Source organism: Pongo abelii, chromosome 3, assembly GCF_028885655.2.
Source record: "Pongo abelii isolate AG06213 chromosome 3, NHGRI_mPonAbe1-v2.0_pri, whole genome shotgun sequence".
In the NCBI taxonomy this organism is placed as follows: Eukaryota; Metazoa; Chordata; class Mammalia; order Primates; family Hominidae; genus Pongo; species Pongo abelii.
In genome coordinates, this window is record NC_071988.2 from 212,426,108 (window position 1) to 212,434,171 (window position 8,064).

Here is an 8,064-nt window from a genome sequence, read left to right on the forward strand (position 1 = left end):
ACAACAGGCAATTGCAAAAACAAGTTGACCTTTTTGTGTTCCCTGAGCTCAGTTGCGAAGGGCCCTCATGACTGGGCCTCATGACAAACAACTTGTTACAAAAAGAGCTCGGTTCCCAGACTGCGCCGAAGCTTCATGGGACCCCTCCACATCTGTGCATGGACTAGTGGCCAATTCTGAATCCCAGGCTGTTGCTTCCCAGTCTGGTGATGAATCCTCCTTAGTCTGGTGAGTGTAAATATATATATATGTATGTATATACATTTTCCCTTCTCCCCTTCCCATTAAAATTTGTTTACTGTATCATTTGCTTATTGTATCTATATTGCCATATACTCGGGATAAAGTCTATTTACCTTTAAAAGTATTGTGTGTTTCTTTTCTTTCCTCACACATTTCCCACACAGAACAAACATATGCACCATGGAATACTATGCAGCTACATGTTCTCACTCGTAAGTGGGAGCTAAATAATGAGAACTTATGAACACAAAGAAGGAAACAACAGACAACAGACACTGGGGTCTACTTGAGCAGGGAAGGTGGGAGAAGGGAGAGGAACAGAAAAGATAACTATGGGGTACTGGGCTTAATACTTGTGTTATGAAATAATCTGTATAACAAGCCCCTGTGTTATGAGTTTATCTATGTAACAAACCTTCACATGTACCCCCAAACCTAAAATAAAAAATTTTTTAAATCCTTTATGAAAGCTGTACGATCTGCTCCTGTGTGTTTGTATGTCTATATGTGTTACATGTTATATGATAATATTTTGTAAATAAAGCTCATTCTTAAATCGTTAGTTAAATAGAAACGGCTTTACAATTATCCATTAAAAATAATTAGATACTTGCTTGATTTAACTGTGAGCTTATGTCTTTTGTTGAAAGTTTCTAGATTCATGGGTCTTGATAGGTGACCATGATGAAGTATGGAGACATGTTCTCAGTGCCTAGACCAGCAGCTACAAGCCAGAATCAAGCAATTGGCCCCTTCTTTCTGTGCTTTTCCTGTTTTGCCTCCTGGCTATTTTAGGCGGGGTTGGATCCTCCAGTTACAGCCTTCACAGCTCTGTCTTTAGTCCTAATGGACTCACGCAGGCCCTGATCTTCATAGTTTTCCTGGGTGCCATGTGGCTACTTGGGACCTAGAATTACTGAGGGAAGACATTAAGGATGCTACCTGTGTCATAGTTTCAAAATTCTGTTCATTAATTTAAAATCTTAAAATCACGTTAAATTAAGTAATACATAACCAAAAAATATCTTGAGTCATTTGTAAGCTAAAATAGTGAAATATTAACCATTAAAAATTAGTTTAGGTCTATATACCATGACATGTTACTTGTATATGGTATAGAAAACCTAAATATCTTTAGTTCTGTTAATAAACAGTAGTTTGAAGAACTATATTTCTTAAAAGTTATAAAATGGTTTTTATCTAAAAATACTGATACAAGACAGTTGAATATTACTTTTTAGGGTTTTCACTGAAAATTGGGACTCCTAAGACTTAATTACTAGATATGAGAGAAACAATTCTGCATACAGAGTGTATAAAAGCAAGATATGCTTTTTTTTTCTTTTTTGAGAATGAGTCTTGTTCTGTTGCCCAGGCTGGCATGCAGTGGCATGATCTCAGCTCACTGCAACCTCTGCCTCCCCAGTTCAAGGGATTCACCTGCCTCAGCCTCCCAAGTAGCTGGGATTACAGGTGCTTGCAACCACACCCGGCTAATTTTTGTATTTTTAGTAGAGACGGAGTTTCACCATGTTGGCCAGGCTGATCTTGAACCCCTGACCTCAAGTGATGCACCTGCCTCGACCTCCCAAAGTGCTGGGATTACAGGCTTGTGAACATATGCTTTTGATGATAAAACTTATAAAGACATAAAAATGTGTTTTAATTTTTTTTTGGTTTGAAGTTACTTAAAGATTTCAAATTGAAGAAGTAAAAAAAAAACTAGATAAAACTAGATAAATATAGAAAGTTGGGGGAAAATGCACAGCATAGGTTCACAAAAATCTGGGATTAAAAGATGACAACATTTGATAAATTTATTTATAAAGTTTTATTAAATTAACTTTAGAGGCTGGGCGTGGTGGCGCACACCTGTAAATAATAAAATTATCTTGCCAATTATGTCTAACTATGAAAGTTTAAAGTCATTTCTACTGTAAATTGCTTAATTCTGAGGCAGTTTCTGAAAACTTTACAAGCCTGAAAAATCCTGGAATATTGTATCTTTAAGGAGGTTCATGAAAGGATGGAGAAGGCCCTGAGAAGCACTCTTGAATACAGGTTTTTGAGAACTTTAGAATTACATTATTTGAACTGGGTAAGAATTCCCAGAACTTTAATGAAGAGACTGACTGGTTAATAAAACTGCTAACGCAAGCAGAATAAAAATCAATTGAATACCAAGAAAATACTTTGCCAGATTTTCATGCCAAATCAGCTAGTACTTAAATTGTCTAGATAAAGAATTTGAATGAACGGCATAGTTCAAGTCAAATTATCTATGATAATCCCTGATTAGTCAGTGCTAAGCACCTAAGTTGAAGAAACAGTCCAATGTTAAGCATGGAGAACCAGAATGTCTTCCTTCTCCTTCCTGAGTTCTGAAAGCTTTTCTTATTAAAAGTTCTGCATTCTGATTATTGAGTGTAAGAGTAAAGCAAGATGGCAGAAAGAAGGCTCCACTGATAATCCCTCCTGCAAGGACACCAGATGAACAACTATTAATATCCACATAGAAAATACATTCATAAGAACCAAAAATCAGGTGAGTACTCAAAGTACCTGGTTTTAACCTCAGATCACTGAAAGAGGCACTGAAGAGACAGAAAAAACAGTCCTGAAATCACCGTTTCCTCATCCCCAGCAGTGATGGCATGGTGCAGAGATCAACTCTGGGTTCTGCGGGAGGGAGACAGCAATTGTGAGGCACTGAACTCAGTGCTGTCCTGTTAGAGCAGAAAGGAAAACCAGACCAAATGCAGTTAATGCCCATCCACAGAAGGATCAATTAAACCAGCCCTAGCCAGAGGGGAATCAGATTCCAGTGGTTGGAACTTGAGTGTTTGGAAACCTGGCAACTAAGGGCTCCCACACTCTGTGTGTCTAAGAAAACTTGAAAGGCAGCCTAAGCCATCAGGACTGCAACTCTTAGGTGAGGCCTAGGGCTGAGCTGGGCCCAGGGACAGTGGACTGGGGTGGGGAGGGCATGCAACATACTGAGACACCAGCTGGGGCAGCCAAAGGAGTTCTGACATTATCACTCCGCTAACACCAGACTGCACAGCTCATGGTTCCAAAAGGGACACCATCCTTCTGCTTGAGGAGAGGAGGGAAAAGAGTAGGGAGTACTTTGTCTTTCATCCTGGACACCAGCTCAATCACAGCAAGATAGTGCACTGGTCAGAATCCTGAGGCCTCCTTTCCAGTCTCTGGCTCCTAGACATTCCTAGACACACCCTGGGCCAGAAGGAAACCTGCTGCCTTGAACAAAAGAACCATGTGCTGGCAGGATTTATTGCCTGCAAACTTGAAAACCTTTGGGCTCTGAATAACCAGCAGCCATACCCAGGTACTACATCAAGGGCCTTGGATGACCCTCATAGACTTGCTAGACTTAGGTGAACTCAGCACATTACCAGCTGTGGTGGCTAAAAGGCAAAACTCCTTCTTCTTGGGAAAAGTAGAGGGAAAATTAAAGGGGACTTTGTCTTGCCCCTTAGGTACCAGCAAGGCCAGAGGTGGGTAGAGCACCAAGCAAAATTTCGGAATCCCTGATTCTAGGACTTGATTCTTGGTTGGCATTTATGAAGCTGCCCAGGGCCAGTAGGGAGCCCATTGCCCTGAAAACAGCAAGATCCAGGCCAGGCAGCATTCATCGCAAGCTGACAAGAGGCTTTGGGCCTTCTGGGAACATTGGTGGTAGCCTGGCAGTACTCATTGTGGCCTGAAGTGGCGGTGGCTACTCTGCCTTTAGGAAAGGAAGGGAGGAATAGGAAGGACTATGTCTTATGATTTGAGTGCCAGATCAGCTGCAATGCAATAGAATGCCAAGTGGACTTCTAAAATTTTTCACTCTACTCCCTGACTTCTGAATGGCACTTCTGGACCCAGCCAGGGACTGAGGGCACTCACTGCCCTAAAGGACAGAACACAGGCCTGGCTGGCTTTGCCACCTGCTAATTGTAGAGACCAAAGGCCTTGAGTGAACATAGGCAGTCGTCAGAAAGTTCATGCAGCAGGACTTGAGCAAGACCCGGGGCTGTGCTAGCTTCAGGTCTGATCCAGGGCAGTCATAGTGTGGTGGCCAGGGGTGATTGTGTCTTTCTTCTCCCAGCTTTAGGTGGCTTAGAACAGAGAGAAAGACTCTGTATCTTTGAGAGAAAATAACGGTAGAGAAAAAGAGTCTCTGGCGAGTAATCCAGAAAATTCTCCTGGATCTTGTTGAAGGCTGTCAAGGTGGGACTTCTCTGAGTCTGGAAGAATTACAGCATTATTGGGTACAAAGTACCCATAAAGCAGATATGGCTTAGATCACAACACCGAAGTCTTTTCAAATATGTGAAAAGTCTTCCCAAGAAAGACAGCTACAAATAAGCCCAGACAGTGAAGACTACAATAAATACTCACCTTTTCTCTTTTTTAATTTTATTTTTTAAATCTCTCATATGGTGCTGCATGGCCAAGATTTTAATGTCCAGACACTGAAGAACATCTACTAGCATCAACACCAACCAGGAAAACATGACCTCACCAAGTGAACTAAATAAGGCACCGGGGACAAATCCTGGAGAAAAAGAGATATGTGACCTTTCGGACAGAGAATTCAACATAGCTGTATTAAAAAAAAAAAAAAAAAAACTGAAAGAAATTTAAAATAACAAAGTAAAGAAATTCCAAATTTTATCAGCTAAACTCAACAAAGAGATTGAAATAGTTACAACAAATTCAGCAGAAATTCTGCAGCTGAAAAATGCAATTGGCATGCTGAAGAATGCATTAGAGCCATTTAATACCATTTAATAGCAGAATGGATCAAGCAGAAGAAATAGCGAGCTTGAAGACAGGCTATTCGAAAATACATAGTCAGAAGAGACTAAAGAAAAAGAATAAAAACAAAAAATCATGCCTACAGGATCTAGAAAAATAGAAAAACAGGATCCTCACAAAGACAGATCTAAGAATTATTGGTTTTAAAGAAGATGTAGAGAAAGAGGCAGGGGTAGAAAAATTTATTCAAAGGGATAATAGAAAACTTTCCAAACCTAGAGAAAGATATCCATAACCAACTACAAAAATGTTATAGGACATTAAGCAGATTTAACCCAAAAAAGACTACTTCAAAGCATTCAATAGATCTTCCAAAAGTCAAAGATAAAGAAAAGTTCTAAAGGAAGAAAGAGAAAAGAAACAAATAACATACTGGTGAGCTCCAACACCCCTGGCAGGAGACTTTACAGTGGAAACCCTACCGGCCAGGAGAGAGAAGCAATAAATATTTAAAGTACTAAAGGAAAAAAAACCTTTTACCTTAGAATAGCATATAGAGTGAAAATGTTCTTCAAATAAAAAGAAGAAATACTGACTTTTCCAGACAAACAAAAGCTGAAGTATTTCATGAATACCATATCTGTCCTAAAGAAATGCTAAAGAGAGTACTTCAATCAGAAAGAAAAGGACATTAATGAGCAATAAATGATCACCTAAAGGTAAAAAAAAATCCTCACTGCTAATAGGATACAAAACAAAACAGAATCTTATAACACTATAGCTGTGTGGTGTGCAAACTACTCTTATGCAAAGCAGGAATACTAAATAATATCCAATCAAAAGTAATAACTACAACAACATTTCAAGACATAGCACAATAAAATATAAATAGAAACAACAAAAAGTTAAAAAGTGAAGGGATGAGCACACCCGTCCTGAGCCGGCCGACGTGGTGGAAGCTGGGAGCTGGGGAGCGGGGGAAGGCCAGGAGCGCGGGCGGAAGGGAGGCCGCCCCGAGAGCCGGAAGCCTGGGCAGGGGACCCAGGCCTCCTGCGCCCCCCAGCAACAGCACGGCGGCGCCACGTTGGTCCTGCGCGAGGCCTGGCCGCCGGCGACGGCGGGACGCTCTGGGAGGCCGGCGGTGCTCGGGCGTAGAGGGAGACAGCAGCCCGGGGGCACGGGCGAGCGGCTCGGGGGTCCGGGATCCAAGCCCCGCTGCCCCGGGGTGGCGGTGACGCCTGGAGTCGGGCGGGCGTGGCTGGGCCGGGCTCTTGGGGCAGCCAGGCGCCGCTGCGGGCGTCTAGGACACACCACCCTGAACGCGCCGCATCTCCTCTGATCTCGTGAAGCTAAGCAGGGTCGGGCCGGGTTAGTACTTGGATAGAGTCCGCCTGGGAATAGCGGGTACCCTAGGCTTTTGGCTTCCCGCTCCCTCCCTCTTTCCCCCTTCTGCCTCCGTGCTTCCCAACCGCCCCCCTCCCTCCACCTTGTCCGCCCCTGCGCCCCAGCCTAAGCCCAGGACCTCCCCCTGAGGGTCCGCCACTGCAGCACCACCAGGCAGCAGCATCCCACCTCTTCCCATTCGCTGCAGCCCCACCAGGAGCCCGGCTCCAACCCGGGCGGACGGGACCCACCCCCAGGGCGCAGGCGCGGGTTCCCTGAGGTCCCGGGTGTCTTTCCCGCTCCCCGGACGCCCAGGCAATTCAATTAATTCATCCAGCGCCGCCACAACCGTCCAAGCCGGGGGAAGGGGCGGGCAAGGGCAGCGGGTCCCACAGAAGCCAGCCAAGACCTCCGCTCCGGAACCCGTGGGCTGCTTTACCCGGGGGAAGGACATTGCCTTCGCCAGCCACGAGGAAATCCGTCCCTGTGCACTTTGCCACCGGCTTCGTGTAAACTCCAGTCCCCAGGACACAAGAGAGACCCAGGCCTGGCCCCGTGGACAGGCTCAGAGCCACGGCTCTTGCCTGACGGATTGGGCGTACTCTACAAATCTGGGGGCCACCGCACCGAGAAGACAGAAAGAAGCAAACAAAGGAAGGACCCCATGAAACACACCCCCAAAGCAACCAACAAATCCAAGAAAATAAAAGACGTCTCAGGGCTTGGTTTTCCCACATGGGGGGCCCTGACCCCCTGTTGTAGCCCGGCCTAAGCACCCTCCACCCCACCCCGGCCTGCTCAAAGGGGCCCTGTCTACCTGAGCAGAGCCTCCCTCTCCAAGGCTCTGTTGCTCTCTCTCTACAACTCCCTCACCCTCTCCCTTTCTCTATTTCCCCCTCCACCTCGCGCTCTTCTGTCGCGCTCTCTTTCCCTCTTTCCCTCTCTCTCTCCTCCCCCACTCTCTGTCTCTCTCTCTCTATCGCTGTCTCTCTCTCTCTCCCTCTGGTTCTAGCTCTCCATTCCTCTCTCCCTTGCTCTCCTTCTGTAACAGGAAGAGCCGCAGACAAAACCCCTCAGACACCGAGTTGTAGAAGGAAGGGCTTTATTCAGCTGGGATCATGGGCAGACTCACTTCTCCAAAAACCGAGCTCCCAGACTGAGTAATTCCTGTCCCTCTCAAGGGCTTACAACTCTAAGGGGGTCTGCGTGAGAGGGTCGTGATCCATTGAGGAAGCAGAGGGTACTGACTGGGGGCTGCATGCAGCGGTAATTAGATCAGAACAAAACAGGACAGGGATTTTCACAGTGCTTTTCTATACAATGTCTGTAATCTATAGATAACATAACCGATTAGGTCAGGGTTATATCTTTAACTACCAGGCCCAGGGTGTGGCACCGGGCTGTCTGCCTGTGGATTTCATTTCTGCCTTTTAGTTTTTACTAAAAGGGGTGCGCCCATGTGTGTCTGTTTGGGAATGGGTTTGCTCGTGATTGTGGTGGGGTATGTCTGGATGTCCGTCAGTACCTTTGTCCTGGGATTGGGCTGCTGACTCTATTGCCAGCGCGTGGGTGTCACAGTTGCTGTGATACTCTAAGTACGCAGAAACTGGGCATAAGACAATATGAGGGGTGGTCTCATCCCTTACTTCAAGCTATCTTTGTCTGTGTCTT

At 45.2% G+C, this 8,064-nt stretch overlaps 1 long non-coding RNA gene across 1 annotated transcript; it reads right to left on the reverse strand.

The window, feature by feature from the left end:
* Window positions 1-2,664: 2,664 nt before the first annotated feature.
* LOC129058882 (uncharacterized) lies at window positions 2,665-4,715 on the reverse strand. The gene is made up of 3 exons (XR_008524298.2): window positions 4,651-4,715; window positions 2,806-2,922; window positions 2,665-2,718 (listed from the first exon to the last, which is right to left on the reverse strand). It is a non-coding gene; the product is annotated as an uncharacterized LOC129058882 (long non-coding RNA).
* Between the last annotated feature and the right edge of the window lie 3,349 nt (window positions 4,716-8,064).